This window comes from Polypterus senegalus, chromosome 5, assembly GCF_016835505.1.
Source record: "Polypterus senegalus isolate Bchr_013 chromosome 5, ASM1683550v1, whole genome shotgun sequence".
Classification (NCBI taxonomy): Eukaryota; Metazoa; Chordata; class Cladistia; order Polypteriformes; family Polypteridae; genus Polypterus; species Polypterus senegalus.
In genome coordinates, this window is record NC_053158.1 from 111444311 (window position 1) to 111465327 (window position 21017).

The 21017-nt window shown below is 39.0% G+C and overlaps 1 pseudogene; it reads left to right on the top strand.

Moving 5' to 3' along the window:
• Nucleotides 1–16142: 16142 nt before the first annotated feature.
• Nucleotides 16143–17384, top strand: LOC120529994 (annotated as a pseudogene).
• Nucleotides 17385–21017: the final 3633 nt, after the last annotated feature.

Consider the following 21017-nt stretch of genomic DNA (forward strand, 5'->3'; position numbering starts at 1 on the left):
CTATGTTTTAGACTCTTGTGGTAAACATAACACTAAGGATGCTGAAACTTAAATGGTTTTAATGTGAATGATTGCACAGTCTTGATGGTATTCCAGGAAGCCATGAATTTTAGATCCACTGTTATGGGTGTCATTTCATAATATTTACTAATGTACTTGTTCATACCTTTAAAAAAGGGGCAATGAAGTCTGCCTCTATTTTAAAGGAAGTGCTATGATCCAGTGACTTTTCACTTAAGAATTTTAATTTTTGCCTTGATTCAGTGACTTTTGTATCCCCTGTGATTTAGAGACATTCTTTAGTTTTTGTTTTTTTTTTTACCCTTGCTGTGTGTTTTTAGAGTTTTCTTTACAATTATATTCTGTTTTGGATTCCTGTTTTTGCCTTGTTGGTCTTTGCTGTTTCTCTTGTGTATTTAAACACAATTACCTGTGTCTATTTTACTTTTTTCCTTGTATAACCTCCAGCCTGTATTTTAGATTGTGTCGTTTGGAAGAGAGACTCATTTAATAAATCATTTTTACCTTCAATACACCTGCTAAATTGAGGGCTTGCTCCTATCTGCATTATTATTATGGTGCATGTAGTCATCATCTCATTATGGTTTGTCTGGTAGAAAAAAACAAGAACAAGTATCCTAAATCTTTAAAAAGCAAGTCAATTAAAATTATGGCAAATGAAGTACTGTATGTCTCTTTAGTATCACTAATTTAGTATCACTAATTTAGAAAATAAGTGTAACAAAAAAAAAATCTAACTGCCACCATAGCCTTCCACTTTGACAGTGCTAAGACAAGCTTTTTTAGATTTTTGATTTTGACTTTACTTTTCTTTCAACTTTGTGTTTGGCAGTCCCTCTTTTGTTGTGTTTTCTTGATTTCATATATTTCATATATTCTGACTTTCTCTCTTGCCCTCTGTGCTATATTTATTCATTAAAAATATGAGTTGACTCTTTGATGGAAATATTTTAGTGCTCAGGACAAAATCTATGTGTTAAGCTTATCATTTAGACACCAGAGTCTCAAATCCCAGTTGAAAGGTTTGTTGCTCTGCCAGTAGTCCTTCTTTTAATTTGCTTCATATTTTCTAAATGGGTTGGGGCCTCACCTTTGGCCCTCTTTGTGGATGTCATTCCTTCCCCGTTATGCAGCAGTCACCTGATAGGAAATCAAAGAAAATAAAAGTGAAAAGGTCAGATGCCTTAACTTGAGGATTGTGTATTTTAACTTGTGCAAGAAAATTCAGTTCTTCCGTTTTTGCAAAACAGAAGCACCAAAATGCCTAAAGATGAGAACGGAGGTCGGTTCCAGAAATCAGGATTAGTGTGAAATCTGATTAAAGTAAATGGTGATTTACAGAAATTGGGTTAATTCTGTTCTAGAAAACTAGGATTTTGCCCAACCAGTGTTTCTGGAACAGATTAAGCCAGAATTGTGTGATCTGTTAGGCAAAGGATGTGAATTACTTGCTTATCCTTCTTTTTGGAACAGGATCAGGATTTGCCTAATCCAGAGGGAAAAATATGATGAAATCCAGCTCTGTTACTGGGGCTACCAAACCTCTCAAACGAACCTGCAAAAGAGCAGGTTTAACCTGAAAGATTAATGATTTTAGGCCACAGCAGAGCAGCCAGTTATAAGATCTAAGTTCATAAATGTCTTGTTAGAAATGCTAATCCCAGCGTGCACTATTTAAGAAGCCAACAAAAAAAGCCAACAAAATGTTGAAAATGTCATGATCCTCCCTGAACAATTAATCGACATTAAAGCACAATACCTTTATGTTCAGACAAATGTCCATTTGGACATTCTAGCATGCCCAGATGAGTGTCTCTACGAATGTTATAATTCTACAGATGAGAATTTATTGTAACCTTCTAAAACGTGACAAGTTCAGAGTTAACACATTATGGCTTTGAGCTCAGATGAATGCAAACATTTCCTTTTTTTTAAAGGGAAGATTTTTTTTATATATATATGTTTTGTACATATTCCAACATTGAAAATGCCACATACAGTATACTGTATTGATAAAGTGGTTGAAAAAGTGTGCTTAACACACACACACACACACAGAGTGTGTTCTCTGGAACAGAAATAAATACCCACCATCACAGAAGAATTCCACTGAGTGACAGGTAGGGCAAATACATTTAAACAACTATGGCATTTATGAGCAATTATATGTAATAATAGACTCACTGGAGGAACATGCTGCTTTGACTGCTCTGTGGAGTTCCTCTCCCTTTAAAGAAACGCCTCTGAAGATTCCCCTCTTCTGTGGGTTCCTATACCTGATATGCTTATCAATGCATTTTTGATTTGGGGATTTGTAGTGGAATAAGGTAAGAATATGACCTCTGCATTGTATTGTAGTTCATTTGGATGATGGCTTGTCTCAACGAAGTGCATGTTTGAATATCAAATACTGAGCATAATATGCCCTCTTATTCATTCTTAAAAGAATAAGAGATGCCACACACAATTACAAATATTGAGGTCAAACATCCAGGGTTTGACGTTTGAACAGAGTAAGCTACCATTCAAAGAGTGAGTATTGTGAGTCTTAAAAATGAAGATATTTTGTCTCTGGAATCATTTCTGCGAGTCAGGCTTTTGTTGAATCCCATTTTTTGAGTTAGAGCTGCTGAATCTAAGTAATTGTGGAAAAACGCTGCTACATTTTCGTCAGAAAACTTGCCATCTGAAGGCATTGAATTTGAACTGGAATCTTCCATCTGAGGACAGAGGACGCTTGTGCTCAGTACTGGGACCTTTACTGTTTTCACTTTACATGCTTCCACTGGGATCTCTCATTAGGAAACATAATGTTAATTTTCACTCGTATGCAGATGACACCCAGTTATAACTTTCATTTAAATCAAATGAAGTTTCTCCAATGTTGTCTTTAATTAGTTGTGTTAGTGAAGTAAAGGAGTGGATGAATGAGAACTACTTGTCTTTAAATACAGATAAAACAGAGATGTTAATTGTTGGAGGGAATGACGCTGATCACAGCAATATTCTGTCATCATTTAACTCAGTTGGAATCCCAATTAATTTTACTGAATCCGCCTGCAATCTAGGAGTTATCTTTGATTCTGGCATGTCATTTAAAGCACATATTACAAAGTTGTCCAAAACATGTTTCTTCCATCTCACAAATGTTAGGAAATTAAGGCACTTTCTAAATATACAGGATTCTGAGAAATTAATTCATGCATTTATCTCTAGTAGGATTAACTACTGCAATGCGGTGTTCACTGGCTGTTCAAACTGTTCTCTATACAGCCTCCAGTTAATCCAAAATGCTGCTGCAAGAATTATGACAAGAACAAGAAAATATGAACACATAACTCCAGTTCTTAAATCCTTACGCTGGCTCCCGGTTAAGTTTAGGGCAGATTTCAAAATCCTCCTTTTAACATATAAAGCATTAAATGGCCAAGGTCTGACTTGTCTGAACTTATCACGACTTACAAACCTGAGCGCACATTAAGATCTCAAGATGCCGGTCTGCTTATGATTCCAAGGATTAATAAAATAACAGTGGGAGGTCGAGCTTTTAGTTACAGGGCCCCTAAACTGTGGAATGGTCTGCCTGCTACTGTAAGAGATGCCCGTTCGATCTCAGCCTTTAAATCCCGGCTGAAGACTCACTACTTCAGTTTAGCATATCCTGACTAGAGCTGCTGATTAACTGTACAGACTGCATCCCTGTTGTTAGTCATTAGCACTAAAACATAAGTAACATGATAATTATATTTGAATACTAACCCTCACCTATTCTATTTCTGTTCTCAGTACTCAAATGTGGCAATTGGTGCCACGGCCCACCTGCCAAGTTGTTTGCCTACCTATGGTAAAGTCATCCCTGATGGAGGATCGCAGGAATCATGGGAAAGAGGGGTCCTTTCATCGGATTGGCTGGCCCAGCACTGTTTAAGCCGTGGAATGGCCAAATGGGGGAGGCAGCTTGATGGATGAGGTCTGCAGGACTCTAAAACTATCCAAATCTTGTTATATTATATTATCTACTGTTAAATTCTGCTCCGTACTTTTAAAATTTTTATTTTTATGCTGTATTAAGTATTTGTTCTGTTCTGTATATTGTATTGTATTGACCCCCTTCTTTTGACACCCACTGCACGCCCAACCTAACTGGGAAGGGTTCTCTCTTTGAACTGCCTTTCCCAAGGTTTCTTCCATTTTTCCCTACAAGGTTTTTTTGGGCGTTTTTCCTTGTCTTCTCAGAGAGTCAAGGCTGGGGGGCTGTCAAGAGGCAGGGCCTGTTAAAGCCCATTGCGGCACTTCCTGTGTGATTTTGGGCTATACAAAATAAATTGTATTGTATTGTATTGTATTGTGCTCCAGAACTCATCAATGAAAGAAAAAGAACCGAGCTATTCCGAGGTACTGTGCTCTTATCTTCTACCTCTGCAAGAAGATAAATGAAAGCAAGGTCGCCGTACCTGAACTCGAGAAGGTTTAAGTGACTGATATAAAACATTGTGGATGATCGCTTGTGCTTTTGTCTGATTCATGAAACTCTTGCTGTAAGGAAGTCGTCTGTTGTCAGTGTGTTCAACTGTGATGTTTTGTTGCTGTCAGGAAACACGCTGTCAGTTACTCGAGCTGCTGTCATGGCAATGTCTAAGCACAGCTCAGGTGAAGTCGGGAGTGATCTGAGTACAGACTCAAAGCCAGAGAATGTAATTGGAGATCTTAAAGATCATATAAGTAGAAGGAAAGATTAGCTTTCTGAGCTTGTGGCAGAAATCAAAAGCCTTAAAGACACTTCTGAAAATCATTTAGAAGTAGCGCAAAAGCTTTAAATCTTTCATGAGACACACAGTCAGATTGAGGAGCTGAATAAAAGACTACTATCAGCGCTAAGTAAAGAAGGCACGATTAAGAAGCAGAAAACAACATTCGCAGAAAGCTCTAAGATCTGGAATAAATTTATTGACACTGCGGCGGTATGACTGAAAGATACAAATAGCCTTTCAACATACACATCTGATGAACAGTTAGTTAATTAATTCAAAGCGATGCAATTGCAAGAACGGGATTGCACAAAGTAAAAAACACGAAAGGCGTCTCCTCAATTAAAGCACGCTCTTGATATTAAATGTGACTCTTTAGCCCAGAAAAGCGCTGCTGCATCATCACCTTCTTCGACAGTCACACCTAAACAGACGGAACTCGATAGTATCCTACAAATGCTGCATGAAATTAAAGTTAAAATGGAAAGGCAAGAACAATCCACAACTAGAGCAAAAACCGACACCCAGAGCTCCAGAAATGATATACTGGACATGCTAGCACAGAATCAAGTCAAATATCAGAAGAATCAAACTGAATGCCAAAACAATCAAGCCGAATATCATAAAGCAATCAGTGAAATGGCTAAAACGCTAAACAAACAAAGGATAAATCCTGCGCCACGTGGTGAAGTACCACACAGGCAGGTCCCTTTATTTTCAGGTGACTAATTGACTTATCCAGACTTTATTAGGGTTTTTGATAATGCTATTGGGAATGTGTTAGAAAACCCTCAAGATAAATTAGATTATTTGATCCAATTCACAAGAGGTCCTGCTCAGGATTTAGATAAAGGCAGTGTGCGACTGCCATCAAGTCAAGGTTGTCAAAAGGTCAGAAAGCAACTTGAAACTTACTTTGGTGATGAAGTATTCATAGCTGATGCATATGTAGAAAGGGCATTGAAGTGGCCTCCAATAAAACAAAATGATAGTGCAGCCCTGAGAGAATATGCATCCTTTCTTGATAGCTGTATGGACGCAATGACAAGTGCAGGGAGTCGTGATGTATTCAAAAACAATCCAAATATTTGCATAATAATCTCTAAGCTCCCATATTCATTACGAGATAAGTGGTGAAGCTGGGCCTTTGAATTTAAAGAAAAGGAAGCAAGAAGGGCAGGTATTGATCACCTAATCACCTTTCTACATCGTCAATTAAGGATGATGATGAATCCCTTTTATGGAGATGTTTCACAAGGTAGCACAGAGAAAAAGGAAATGACTGACAAAAGTAGGTCTCCTCAGAAGTACGGACAGAGATCGGGAGGTATTTTTACCACAAGTATTTCTGATGCTGATGAAAAGGGGACTAGAGAAACCTTGGTTAAAAAGATTGTTAATGATTCCTGTGCATTTAAAAAGCCTTGTGTATTCTGCAATGGCCAACATATCCTTGCTGACTGTAGTAAAATCAAAGAACAGCCACATAAAGGAAGAATTGACTTTTTAAAATCTAAAGGTTTATGTTTTCATTGTCTTAAACAGGGACACCTTGGTAAGAATTGTAAAGAAAGAATGAAGTGATAGATATGTTCTTTTCAGCACCCAGATATCCTGCACATCAAAAAGGAGAGCGGAACCACACCTACGGCTATAGACAGCTTGGCAACATCTACTTAAAGGGTGACCAAGACTGGAACTTGTACCTTTACTGGGGCTGGTGAAGAGTGTGCACTGTACGTGGTTCCCATTAAGGTAAAATCTAAGAAAAGTGAAAGGTATGTTGAAACATACGCCTTTATTGGTGTACAGTAACAATTTGCACTGAAAGGCTACAGAGACAATTAAGCCTTCAAGGGAGAAGAACACAGATATTCCTCAAAACTATGAGTAACTATGATGATGATTCAAAGATGCTAACCCAATGTTCTGTCTTATCAGATTTATAAGTCTGTGGTCTCAATGATGTTGAATATATTGATTTGTCAAAGGTCTTCACACAGGTCTCCATTCCAGTGAACAGAGAAAGTATTCCACTACAAGAGGATATCGATAAGTGGGCATATCTTAAAGAGGTATGTTTATCTCATATTGACTTTGAAGTTGATCTTTTAATAGGAATCAACTACCCAGAAATCTTCAAGCAGTTGTGAATAATACCTAGCCAAGGAGGTGGACCTCACGCCATGAAGACTGCACTTGGATGGGTGGTTGGTGGACCATGCAAAGAGACAGATGACCTCGCAAAACAAAGTGGTAAGCTGCCCAAACATTAAATCAATCGTGTGTCAATAACAGAAATGAAAGATATGTTGCTGCAACAGAATAACACAGATTTTCCAGAGCGCAGTTGTGAAGAAAAAGATGAAATGTCACAGGAGGACATCAAGTTCATGAGCATAGCCTCAGAATCTGCAAGACTGGTAGGTGGTCACTATTGTTTAAATTTGCCTTTGATGGATGAAACACTTAAAATGCAGAATGTCCGCTGTATTACTGAACAGTGTGCTATTGGACTCAAAAGAAAACAGAGCAAAAATTCAGGTTTCAATGAAGACTATAAAGCCTTCATGAAAGACATTATTGACAAGGGTTATGCTGCCAAGGTACCCAAAGAAAGCCTGAATTGCAATGAAGGCAGGGTGTGGTACATCCCACATCATGGTGTGTATCATCCAAAGAAAAATAAAATTTGAGTGGTCCCCCTATCAGGGGATTTCACTTAATGAACAATTATTAAAAGGCCCTGAACTAAGTAACACACTCATTGGCATCTTTACAAGATTCAGAAAGGAGCCAGTAGCCTTAATGACAGACATTAAGTCAATGTTCCACCAAGTTAAAGTACCAGATAAAGACACCGATCTTTTATGTTTTTTATGGTGGCCAGAAGGTAATCAAAGTAAAGACCTTGAAGAATTCAAAATGAAAGAACATCTTTTTGATGCCTCTTCTTCACCCAGTTGTGCTTCATATGCTTTGCGTAGAACAGCCGAAGATGCCAGAGATACATTTCCGGAGGAAGCTGTTAACACCATTCTCAATAATTTCTATGTGGATGACTGTTTAAGGTCGGTGACAACAGAAAAACAAGGAATAAAGCTGGCAAAGGACCTCCAAGCTCTATGCTTCAAAGGGGGATTCCATTTGACTAAGTGGGTGAGTAACAACAGAGCAGTGTTATTGTCTATTCCTGAAGAAGACAGAGCTCATGAACAAAAGGACGTAGATTTGAGCCACAGTCTCCTTCCCATAGAGCGTGCACTGGGTGTCCAGTGGTGCACAGAAACAGACAGTTTCAAATTTCAGATTAAGTTACAAAACAAGCCCGCTACAAGGTGTGGTATTCTGTCTGTTAGCTCAGTCTATGATCCACTTGGTTTTCTGGCACCCACTTTACTGCCAGCAAAGCTTATTCTAAGAGACTTATGCAAAGACAAATTTGGGTGGGATGAAGAAGTAGAAGTCAAATGGAAAAAATGGATGGATGATTTGAAGTTATTTTCAGACTATAAAGTGAACAGATGCTTCAAACCAACCGGGTTTGGAACCATAAAGACAGCACAAATGCACCATTTTGCAGATGCAAGTGAAGATGGATAACGCACTGTCACTTACCTTGTGTTATCCAATGAAGAGGGCAAAAAGCATTGTTCATTCCTGATGGGCAAGTCAAGAGTTGCACCATTGAAGCAGATCACAATTCGAAGATTGGAGCTGACAGCAGCCGTTGTGGCAGTAAAAATGGACAAAATGCTTAAAGGTGAGCTTCAAATGCCCTTACAAGAATCTACATTTTGGACCGACAGCACCACAGTGCTAAAATACATTTCAAATGAAAGCACTCAATTCAAGACCTTTGTTGCCAACAGAATCTCTGTGATCAGACATCATTCACAACCTTCACAGTGGAGGTATGTCACATCTGCCCTTAACCCGGCTGATCAAGATTCTAGAGGGCTAAGCATAGAAAACTTTCTTAAAAGCACCACATGGTCACATGATCCAAGTTTCTTATTGAAACCTGAACGTGAATGGCCAAAAAGACTAGATCAACTAAATGGTTCACTTTTTGAAGATGATCCAGAAGTTAAAACTTGTGCAGTTAACATGACAAGAATAGAGGAGGCAAACTAGCCCATTAACAAACTACTTACTTTTCAGATTGGCTAAGCTTGAAGAAAGCAATGGCTTGGTTTCTCAAATTTAAAGACATACTGCTACACTTAAGAAATGCAAGAAAAACATTTCAACTAGAAGTCAGTCAGTCTAAAAGTAATCCAGAAAAACAAAAATCACTCATCGCAGAGCACATGAAAAGGTCTAAACGGATCTTGAAACCAAGCCCACTTTCTCTAGATGACTTAGTTAAAGCTGAAACAGAGCTTATCTGCCTAAGTCAACAGCAAGAATTCCCAGAAGAATTAAAAGCTTTAAAGAAAAAGACGTGTTAAAAAGAACGGTCAAATCTATAAACTTGACCCAATTATACAGGATGGAATACTGAGAGTTGGAGGAAGAGTCTGCAAAGCTGCAATGCTCGAAGAAGCTAAACATCCTGGAATTCTTCATAAGCATTCACATGTTGCTTCTCTCAAATTGCAGCACATTCATAAACGAATCGGTCATTGTGGGTGCAACTATGTGCTCGCACAGTTACGCCAGAAATACTGGATACCTCTAGCGAACTCAGCTACCAGAAAAATAATTTCAAAGTGCACAACGTGCAGAAGATACAATGCAAAAGCAGGTCAGCAAAAAATGGCAGATTTGCCAGAAGATCGCCTAGCACCAAACCAACCACCGTTCACTAATGTTGGAGTCGATCATTTTGGCCCTTTCTAGTCAAAAGAGGACAAAGCCTAGTCAAGAGGTACGGAGTAATCTTCACGTGTTTAACAACCAGAGCTGCGCACATAGAGGTTACACATAGCTTAGACACTGATTCTTGTATCCAAGCCATGCGCCAGTTTACGAGTAGAAGAAGAGTAGTAGAAGAGTTAAAATCATACGCTTAGACAATGGAACAAATTTTGTTGGAGCAGAAAAGAGAGCTACGAGAAGCTACTAAAAACTTGGAACACGAAAAAATCGGCAACACTATGATGCAGTAAGAAATCAAATGGATTTTCAATCCACCATCACCCTCTCATCAAGGGGGAGTGTGGGAAAGACAAATCAGAAGCATAAGAAAGATCTTAAATTCAACACTAAACCAACAAACACTCAATGATCAAAATCTTCATACAATGATGCGTGCAGTGGAATCAATACTCAATAACAGACCCCTTAGAAAGACATCAGATGACCCTGTGACGATGTGGGTTCTGGCTCCACACTCCCTTCTGATGTTTGGAAGCACTTGAACCCAACATCGTCACATTTGGTGGCAGCAGTGGAATAGCCCCAGCGGTGGGATGAGCTAGCAGTGGAGGCCAGAAGAGGAGACAGAGCAGCAAGTGGGATTGGTAACTGACTTTTTGGAAGGACCCACGTACCCAAGCCGGTGGAGGACATTTTTAAGAGACTGAGCTTTTTAAGTACATTTATTTACTGCTGAGATTTTTATTTGTCTTTTAAGGTTCTTATTCTTTTAATGTCCTGTTTTTATGAAGGGGGCTTGGGTTGGTTTGTTTTAGTGGGATTGTTTTATTGCTTTTATTGGTTTTAGTGCAGTGTAGAGTGGCCGAGCTGTGGACCTGAGCTCCAGTTGCATTGGGTTGGCAGTGGTGTGGAGCCTTCCCATGCAACTGGAGTTTTATGGGGGGTGGAATGTGGTGTTATGGGTCCACAGCTCACTGAGCAAAGGCCATTCATTTTAAATAATCACCGCACCCGAGGCGGCTTCGTGAGGGGGGGCGATGTTGTAGCGAGCCGCGGGGCAGTGTCGATGTGGGCGTTTCTCACCGTGTGCACAGGTGAGGAACTGCCCACATTCGTGATTGCTCCCGTGGCTAATGCTACAGCTGTGATGGCCCCTCACGTTTTAAAAAGAAGCGCGAGTCGGTTTTGTGGAGGGTGAAAATAAGAATGAGATGAGAAAAGGAAAAGAGAGGACGGATATTACAGGGAGCGAGTGTGGAAGCAGGCGGTGCCGGAGAGAGACAGACACGCGGTGCATGCATGTGGTGAGCGCGCGATCGAGCGCTCGTGGGCAGCTGCGAGGAAGCTGGGTGTTAGGCCGACACCCAGGTGTTTGAGTTGAGGTTGCTCCCGCTGAGCGACCATGTAGCGGGAGTGACCAGATGAAAGCGACGAGCCGCAGAAGGCCGCGGAAAGGCAGCGGAAGTCGGGAGGCTTGGTGGTGGAGTCCCCAATGTGTGCGTCCTGGTCATTGGTGGACATCAAGTCTCGGGGACTGGGATGAGAGCCAAACCGAAGCCAGGGATCGGGAGGTCTCCAGTCTCGCGAAAGTGTGTAAGAGGAGGGCAGCTGCAGAGAGCGTCTTGCCTGCTGCTAAGCCCAAACGGGATAAGCAGGTGAGACGCTAATTGAAACGATGCACCGGATTTGTTGTTGTTTTAAAGACTGCTTCCATGAGAAGATTTTAACCTCTGGTTTTTAAGGATTGTGTTTTTCTATTGGTTTTAACCTCCACGTTCTTCTATTGGATTATTTATTTATTGAATTTTGAAACTACTGCACTATTTATGGAACACTGTTTTGATTGTTTCTTTTAATAAAAGCACTGTTGCACTTTCAACCATCCCCTTGCTCAGATGCTCAATTTGCCTCCATTGACTAGCTCACTCGGTTTCATTATCGACGGTGTTGGGTTCAAGGGTTCCCAAACATCAAAGGGAGCGTGGAGCCAGAACCCACATCGTCACAGACCCAAATGATTTAGAACCACTCACACTCAATCACTTGTTATCAATGAAGACAAAACCTGAAATGCCACCTGAACTTGTTTCAGAAATTGAACCATACCCAAGAAGACGCTGGAAACAAATTAAATGCATGGCCGATTTGTTTTGGAAAAGATGGATTAAAGAACATCAAAAATGGCTTGCACCAAGAAGAAATTTTGAACCAGGGGATGTTGTTTTAATCAGAGATAAAGCTACACCTTGTAATTCCTGGGTAATGGGTCGAGTCATCAAGACTATGCCAGACACCAAAGGTGCAGTCAGAATAGTTTGTGTGCAGACCAAAACCAGCACACTGGACAGACCTGTGAATAAACTGTGCCTGCTTCAAGAAGCAGCCAATGTTTGAAATATTACATTTTTAAAATGTTTGTTTGCAGTGTTATTGCTAGTGATTTGAAAAGAATAGTTAATATAAAAGTAATTGGCTCATATTGAAGTAAAGTATAGTAATTGTCTCCGCTCCTGCATAGCCAATTAGGGCTGGAAATGTTAGAGGCAATCTTAAAAAATTAAAGTTTGGACTTAAACTCTCATTAATGTTTGCTTAATTTGAATAGAATATAAGTATTTATACCGTAGTTAATGGTATAGTCTTTTCTCCCTATAAGTCAGTAAAAGACAGAACTTTCTTGCTATAACTGAGATACAGTGTGATAATTGTTTCAGTTGTGTCTAGAACAGGTCCCAGTACTCAGGGACTTGAAAGACTCGTTTTCAACACAGAGATGGGATAAGCATACAGTTTTCTGACCGTTTTGAAATGGTTCAGAAATGTTAAGTAAATCGTAACGATGTGAGATGTAACATGATTTAAGCTTTGAACAGAACTTTTCTTAAAGATTTTTTTCTTTTTTTTGCTATTTTAATATCTTTTTGTGTGAACAGTTTTACTTTGAATTTTAACTAAACTTTTAAAAACAAAGATATTTTGTCAGTGGAATCATTTCTGTTTGTCATGCTTTTGGTGAATCCCATTTTTTTGAGTTAGAGCTGCTGAACTTGGGTAATTTTGGAAAAACACAGCTACATCATTAATATTGCAAAAGTGGAATACCCCCCCGCGATAGGTGAAAATCCGCGAAGTAGAAACCATATGTTTGTATGCTTATTTTTATATATTTTAAGCCCTTATAAACTCTCCCACACTGTTTATAAATATTCCCCACAGAGTTATACAGCATAATCCCTTTGTATTCTCTTAGATATTAGGTAAGATTCATTGAAATTATGTATAAAAACATACAGTAAAACCTAAATATTATTTTAAAGATATTGAGTGTCTCCAATATCACATATGTTTACAGCCATTACGATAGACAGGCCACCAGCAATAAATACGTACAATGCAAGAAAAATAGTATACAGTAAATGTGTGTACAGTGACACTAAACGTACGTACATGTACTAAGTACTGTAAGTAGAAAATTAATTATGGTTACTCACCAACAATGACACGATGACTTGTCCGATAACAATGAGTTTAATTTTACTGCACAACAAAGGAGAGCGTTATAGCCCTTAAAGGAGCCACTTCAGGCGATTGTGTAGCACTGCCGTTGTTCTTCTTCTGGCAGTCTTCAATGCAAATCCCTAAAGCAGATTCAATCCAGACTACTGCCTTATTACATCCACTTACAACTCGTTTTGCACCCTGGTTAAAAGAACACTGCGGCCGTGGATCTTATATTCCTTTCCTACTTTTTAAATAAAAAGAATCGTAGCCTTCAACAAATCCAAAACTTTTACCTTTTCGGCAATCGTTAACATCTTCCGTTTGCGCTTGGGCACGGCCCCTGAAGCAGTAGCAGATCGTTTTGGAGCCATAATGAAGGGCTTGACTATGCACAAAGATAAACACAAAAGAGCACAACTCTTTATACAGAGAAACACGTTGATGCTGAATGAGCGAGACGAGACTTCCTGGTTGACACTGCATTCAGCAGGCAGGAACTTAACTGCGTGCTCTGATTGGTTAGCTTCTCAGTCAGGAGAACTTAATTGTGTGCTCTGATTGGTTAGCTTCTCAGTCATCCGCCAATAGTGTTCCTTGTATGAAATCAACGGGGCAAACCAACTGAGAAAGCATGTACAGGAAGTAAAAAGACACATTGTCCGCAGAACCCGCGAAGCAGCGAAAAATCCGCGTTATATATTTAGTTATGCTTTCATATAAAATCTGCAATAGAGTGAAACCACGAAAGTCGAAGCGCGATATAGCGAGGGATTACTGTACAGTTCTTTCTTGAGGGCATATAACGTTTCTTTTGTGGAACTGCTTGAGCTCCAAAAGCACAGCTTCAAAACACTTCCAAGGATGTCTACTAGAGATGGGAAACACCATCAAAATACCTTGATTAGAACAAAAAGGACCAAGATAAATCTTGATAAAATAAAAAGGTTTATTTTCACAAGGCTAAGCGAGCCCCAAAGCTCTGAAGAGGACAAGCCAGAAATGGCAAGAGGTAATACAGAATCCAAAAATTGATACCAAAAGCAGAGCAGATGTTTCTAAAATATTAATCAACACAGTCCCAATACAAAACCCAAAAAATGAAGTCAAAAAAAGGGCAGAGGTTCAAAATACCAGAAAATCAAAAAGCAATAACAAAGCACAGCAAAATCACAATAGCTTTTCACTCCTAGTGCATTCAATGAACCGTGAGGAATCATAGAGAGGCCCTCCCTTAAACAGGGTGGAGGGCCATTTCTAGTGGTGATGGACAGGTGGCCCCAACTCTTGTGGGACCACCCGCAAAGCATAAGGGACAAGGACAAATGAACACAAAGACAAATGTATATAATAAACAAAATAAACCTTAATACAAATAAATAGCATAAAATCACAAGAAACAAACAAGAAACACAACTCTGAACACCAGCCAGAGGAAAATATGCTGGCTGAAACATGGCAGTCTAAAGTAAAGTAATTTCGTCAAAGGTACACTTTGCACAACAATTTACCACACAAAATTTGCATAAATTTCACTATTTAACTGTTTAACATATTCATTCCTTCAGTGATACTCCCCCACGCCATCTCCCTTTCATTTCATGCTGCTGCTGTGTTGCTATAAATAACACCTTCATTAAAACTTGTAAATGTTGCTGTGGGCATTTAAAATCTGTATTAATTTATCTGGGATTGCCAACACCGATAGGAAATCTGGTGTTCTCTAATTAGCTAATTCATTGCTGTGAAATCATGCTAAAGAAAGCTGGGATTCATTCTGAGATCCAGGATTAAATAACCTCTCTTTCTTGAACAGCTCCCAGGCCTCAATATAAACAACAATCTGACCAGAATTTCACTGTTTTGTCTCAGAAGGATGTCTCATCCCAGGAAGCCTGGCCCCTAAATCATAAGGTAAGGTGCTACTCTTCAAAAGTTGAGCACAGGCTTTAAGAGTTAAAATAAATGTATTGCAGGGGAAAGGGAAAACACAAACCTCTGGCTTTAAGACAAAAATAAAATAAAGTTTCTTTATACTTTAAATTTATTAAACAAGCAAAAGAATGAAAAAAGTATGGTAAGGCACAAGAAAATGTAAAAATAAGGCAAAAATATATCCCTAAAAAGGAACCCCAGGGTAAACAAATTCAACTCACTATCCAGTAGTTCTGATTACAAAAAGATACAGAATATTTTATGAGAAGGACTGGTGGAGTAAGGTGTGGTCAAAATAAAATGCCAGGGTCAAAAGTCAAAACGTCTAAGTGATTTTTTACCAATCCTAATCACCAACCAAAAAAATCTGAGTTCTTTTTAAACAAGCAGACATTTAGTAAATAAAAGCAGCATCTTAAAAATAACCTTACAAAACACATCCTGAATCTAGATCTTGGTTAAAATTAACCATAAGGCATAAGCCATCACATCTCCTGGGGGGTATTGCACAAAACCAAGATAAGGAATTAAGCTGGGATTTTCTGGTTATCCGGGCTGAATTTAGCCCTGACTCGGTTGCATGAAGGGAGGCTAAATTAATCTACATTAAGTTACTATGGAGATTTACACTTTGCAGCTAGCCTGCTCCAGAGCAGGCTAACAACCAGGCTAAGATTAATCTTAGTGATTTATCGGCTAGTTCCTCCCTAAATCCTACTAGATATTAATGTGTTTTAGTCATTTCATGGTCCTGCATTAAAAAACTAGATATACTGTCATTCATCTATTTATGCGTACTGTTATTTTAGTTATTATTGAAAACTGCTGTTCATTTCACTGTCAGAGGTTTGATGAATATATATATTATTCGAGATTTAAAGAGATTTAAAACACCCAGTGAGGAAAGCACATTTTCCTGAGCAATTATTACTTTGCTGTCCACAATGAATGCCAACACAGTGCAAAAGAACTATACTATACAATATGAGAAATAGAATATAGACTATGTATATCTATATATGCAAGTATACAGTAGAAATGTATTGTTGAATGATAAAAATATCAATATATTATATTTTATTGCAGTTGATGAGATAATAAGAAATGGCTCCTCAATTTGCAAATGTGGTTTCAATTAAGTCCGTAACGAGGTCAATACGTAGTATATATAGACTAAAGATTTGTGTGTTTCCTATCCACAATGGCTTGCCCTTTGTTGAATGATGTAGTTGATGAGGAAGTTTTAATACTCAGACGAGCATTCAGGCATGAAAGAGTCTTCCGAGATAGGGCAGACCCATTGGCCTTTTCAGACGAATAGCTGACTGAGAGGTACAGATTCTCAAGTGATGGCATCAGATATTTGTGTAGGCTGCTGGGTCCAAACATACAGCACAGGACCGCACGGAGCCATGCTCTCACTGTCCCACAGATGGTCTGCATAGCACTGCGATTCTTTGCAAGTGGCATGTTTCTGTATTCTGTCGGTGATGCAGAAAACCTCAATAAAGCCACTATTTGCCGCACAATAAGAAAAGTAAGTCTGGCATTGAAATCTCTTGTGCACATATTTATCACCTTCCCTGGCCACAGAAGATTCATCCACATCAAGGAGGAGTTCTACAAGATTGCAGGTAACATGAATAATAACAGATTACTACAAAATGTTACATTAGCACAGTCACAGTATGACAGTCATTGTTTTGTGTTATAGCTTTTCCTAATGTAATTGGTACAGTGGATTGCACCCATATTCAGTATCCAACGCCCTCAGGGGCACATGAGGGAGATTATGTGAACAGGAAATCCTTCCACAGTGTCAATGTTCAGGTAAGAATAAGTAATGGTTACTGTCAGCTACATAATTATTCTGTGCATTAAATTACCTTAATAGGCTATATATTGTTACAGATGATCTGTGATGCTGACTGCCTTATCACAAATTTAGAGGCAAAGTGGCCTGGCTCAGTCCATGACTCCAGAATCTTTCGGGCCAGTAGAATTTACCAGAGACTCTCTCTAGGTAAACCACCCCATTTTTTTTAAGCACCTTGAACAGCAAGAGTACAGTACTTGTAAGAATTATGTTTTGTATTCACAGGTGAGTTCTCTGGTGTGCTGCTGGGGACAAAGGTTATGCCTGTGAGACATTTCTGATGACCCCCTTACAGACCCCAAACCCCAGCACAGCAAGCTTACAACCATGCCCATGCCAAAACCAGGGCTCGAATTGAAATGACCTTCGGCCTCCTGAAATCCCGATTTCAGTGCCTGCACCACCTGAGGGTCTTCCCAGACAGAGCATGCGACGTGACTGTTGCCTGCACAGTGCTGCACAATATTGCCAGCCTAAGAAAAGAAAGGGCTCCCAGAGTTGCTTTGGATGTTGATTGGGACAATGCTGCCATATTCCCAGATAACAGAAATGGTAGACTTGTTAGAGAACAATACATTGCAAATTATTTCAGTTAATTTAGTTTTGATTTAGCCCATCCCTTAATAAAGGATAATGTAGGCATATATAACTTTTCATGTGTACATGCATTTTATTTGGCATCAGTAGCACACACTGTGGTTATCTTCCCAAATTCTAGTTCCACTTCACTGGATCGATCACTATAAACTGTACCTGACAGTCATAAAAAAATTGTAGAAGACCACAATGGCTTTGGAATATTTTTCTTTTATTATTTTGCTGTTATCAATTGTCAGCTTGGAGCTGTGGACAGAACAAATTATGATGATTAATACATTGGGTTACAGTCATGGTTACAGTATGAACTGAAGTCACTTACTTCTGTTTGTAGTTTCTGGATTTCCAGTTCTAGTTTCCTCAGTGTCTTGCGTTTAATTTGCATGTCAAGGTCCATGTCCTGTAGCTTTCTTTTGTTCACATCAATCTTGACTTCTGAAAGCTCGATCTGTCTCTTAAGATGTGTTGTGTAGAGATGTCTGACAGTTTGTGAATTCTGTGAACACCTTTTTGTTAGCATAGCACAATTTTTGCATAATGTAAATTTACTTTAGGCAATACTCACTATGTTACCAGGCTGCTTATCAGACTGCCCAATGTCAGGATCCTTTAACAAATGATATTTTCTATTAGTACCACTTCCCTGACTTCTTATCTATTATAAACTTAAAAAATGTGTCCATTTCCACAAAATTGACATGATACCTCGAGCCTTCTAGAGTCCAACGACACGGTCTCATCATCGGCAGAAGTGCACTCCACTGCTGTAGATGTGGCTTCCCTCTGCCATATTCATTACTGGTATTGATATTTTTGACAGAACACGCAAAGCCAATGATTTAATAAAGAATACTCACCGGCAAATCATAGTCTGGGGGATCCAAAAGTGTAAGAGTGTTACCAGCCACTGCAAGGTAAAGCAAAGTCACACAGTCCACATAACAAAATATAAATGGATTTTAATATTTTCCATGCGCAGTAGTATGGCAATAATGTACATTGTATGAAGAGGCCAGTATATAAACATAAGCAATGTCAGGTAGACAAAAGCTCATACTGAGGTTGGAACAAAGGGAAAGGAAGGATACCATCTTTGAGTGTGGGTGAGGAAACAGCAAGGAGATCACAGCCGGGCAAGGATGACAAGATGAGAAGACCTTCACTTGGTGGTAATAACCTAGAAGCACAGAGGAAACAGCAGCGAGGAGACTTTTACCCAGCATGAAAGATGATACAAGAAGATCTGGACCCACTTGGAAAGATGCAGCAACATGAAGACCATTTCCAGAACGAGATTAAGCAGCAGTGTGAAGATCACTGCTCAACAGGGAGAATGATAGGTCTGCAAAACATAAACTGGGTTTCTAAGAGTTATACACACTTCTAGAGCCCTAGTGTCCACTGGCAATGAGGATATCTTGGAGTACTCCACCAGTAAGGCAGCCAGCAGCTCAGGGTACTCAGGCCAGAAGGTTGGGGAATTCAGGCAACAAGGTAATAGTACCTCCACTTAAGGACAAATGCAGCAACTCACAAGCACCCCCACCCATCCAGGTAATACAGAACACTCATGGTATACAAAAATAGGTGGTTCAGGCAGGGTGACAGAGACAGAATCAGATGACTTAGTAGCAAAAGCATACGACAAAACTGAAGGCAAAAGCTTAATAAAAACAGCAAGTAGAGTGGGAGTAGATGGGTCCAAAAATGGAGGCACAAATTGGAGTAGGAGACAAAAGTAGAAAAAATCAGACAGCATTGGAGATTGAAATTCCCTGATGTACTGTTGAAGTGTCTTCCTGCTTGAGGTATGCAGAGTCAGGAACATGGCAAAGGGCCCAGCTGGAGGGTTATTTTCTGGGTATGAGTGGAAGAATCCCACAGACATAAAACAAGATGCAACAGACACTTAAGGTCATGTTTTTTGTTTTTGAAGAATCGTTTGATCTACCTTTGAAAGAGAAAGTTTGTTCATTGTTCATAGCAGCCTTCTGAATAACTTCAGAGGGACAGAAGGTTGTGTGGTGCTTCTTGCAAAAGAGACCTTCAAATAACCTACAGTAGAAAGTAGAGGTAGAGTTTGTAGATGATTGTGGTGAGCTGTGTATCTATCAGTGGATTATTTTTAGATTTGGTGTAAAGGTTTTCCTTTTTGAAGATTGTTTTCCTACACTTGCTTTCAGAAAGAAACGGGGAAAAGAATATATAATCTTTTTTTATTTTTTGAATTTAATTTTTGAAGTGTCATTGCACTTGAACTATGTGCTTGGCAATTGCCGTCTTGTCACAGGATTTTGATTTTTGCACTAGCTTTGAATCTTATGTATCAAATTGAAATTGTACGCAATTTAAGTTGTCTTTTTGTTCATTTCTCATGCCTTTATGTTATTTTTGTTGGTTTTATATGTGATGTGACAATTGTGTATTGTCTCTTTAAATGTAGTGTTGTTCCTTGTCCTTTATTTGTGGAGGAAGCATAAAATTAATAAATAAAAAAAAAAAAATAAAATGAAAAGTTATGTATGGTGTGATAGAAATAATATATAATAAGCAGGATATTATATTGTTAGCTAATATTTATTGTGAGGTTTATGATAATTTACTTTATGTATTGTTTGCCCAAGTTCTTGCTATACAATCTGAACTATTATTTGAATTGATACGTTGTTACTTAGAATGATCTTTGCACTTATATTGGACTGCTCAACAGATATGTTTGTGTGTTACAGAAATCTGCTTCAAACTCCACTCTTACCTGATTTTGTGTTTTTGCCCTTACATTGTACTGCTAAATACTGCATGAAGCTGCACTACTTATGTTATGAAATGTTTATTTGTGATCTGAAATTGTTTAAATTATTTATTTAAACTTGGAAAGATTTTGATTTCGCATTCCTTTCTGCACTTGGATCTGTGTGCCTGACAACTGCCATCTTGACATAGGATTGTGATTTTTGCACTGGCTTTGATTCTTATGTATCAAATTGAAATTGAATGCAATTTAAGTTGTCTTTTGTTTAATTCTCATGTCTTTATGTTATTTTGTTGGTTTTATATGTGATATGTCAATTGCATATTGCCTCTTTTAATGTAGTGCTGTCCCTTGTTTTTTATGGGTGGAGCCTCCATCAGGAAGGGTCACCCTGACATCACTGCTGCTGACTCCTCCCTCTGGCTTGATAAGTAGCTCAAAAGGAAGGAGTCAGAGTTGTCAGGTCAGGGGGAATCCCTGGAGAAATCAGGGGGAAAAATGGGGGAGTGAAGTTTCATGGGGGGATTTTTTCATGTAAATTACTTTCTAATGGAATATATGATTCCATATTTTCCACAGCTTCACCACCCCAAATACTTGATGAACGTATGATCCCGCAGTACATAACATATTGCACATTGAAACAGTTCCCTGTCATTACTCCATTCCTCTCTCGAAGCTCATGTATAAATGGTTAGGGGTAGCAGTGTTTTGAGAATGAAAAGGCAACTGATACTGGCATGCTTGTCCCTCCCCAGTCTGTACT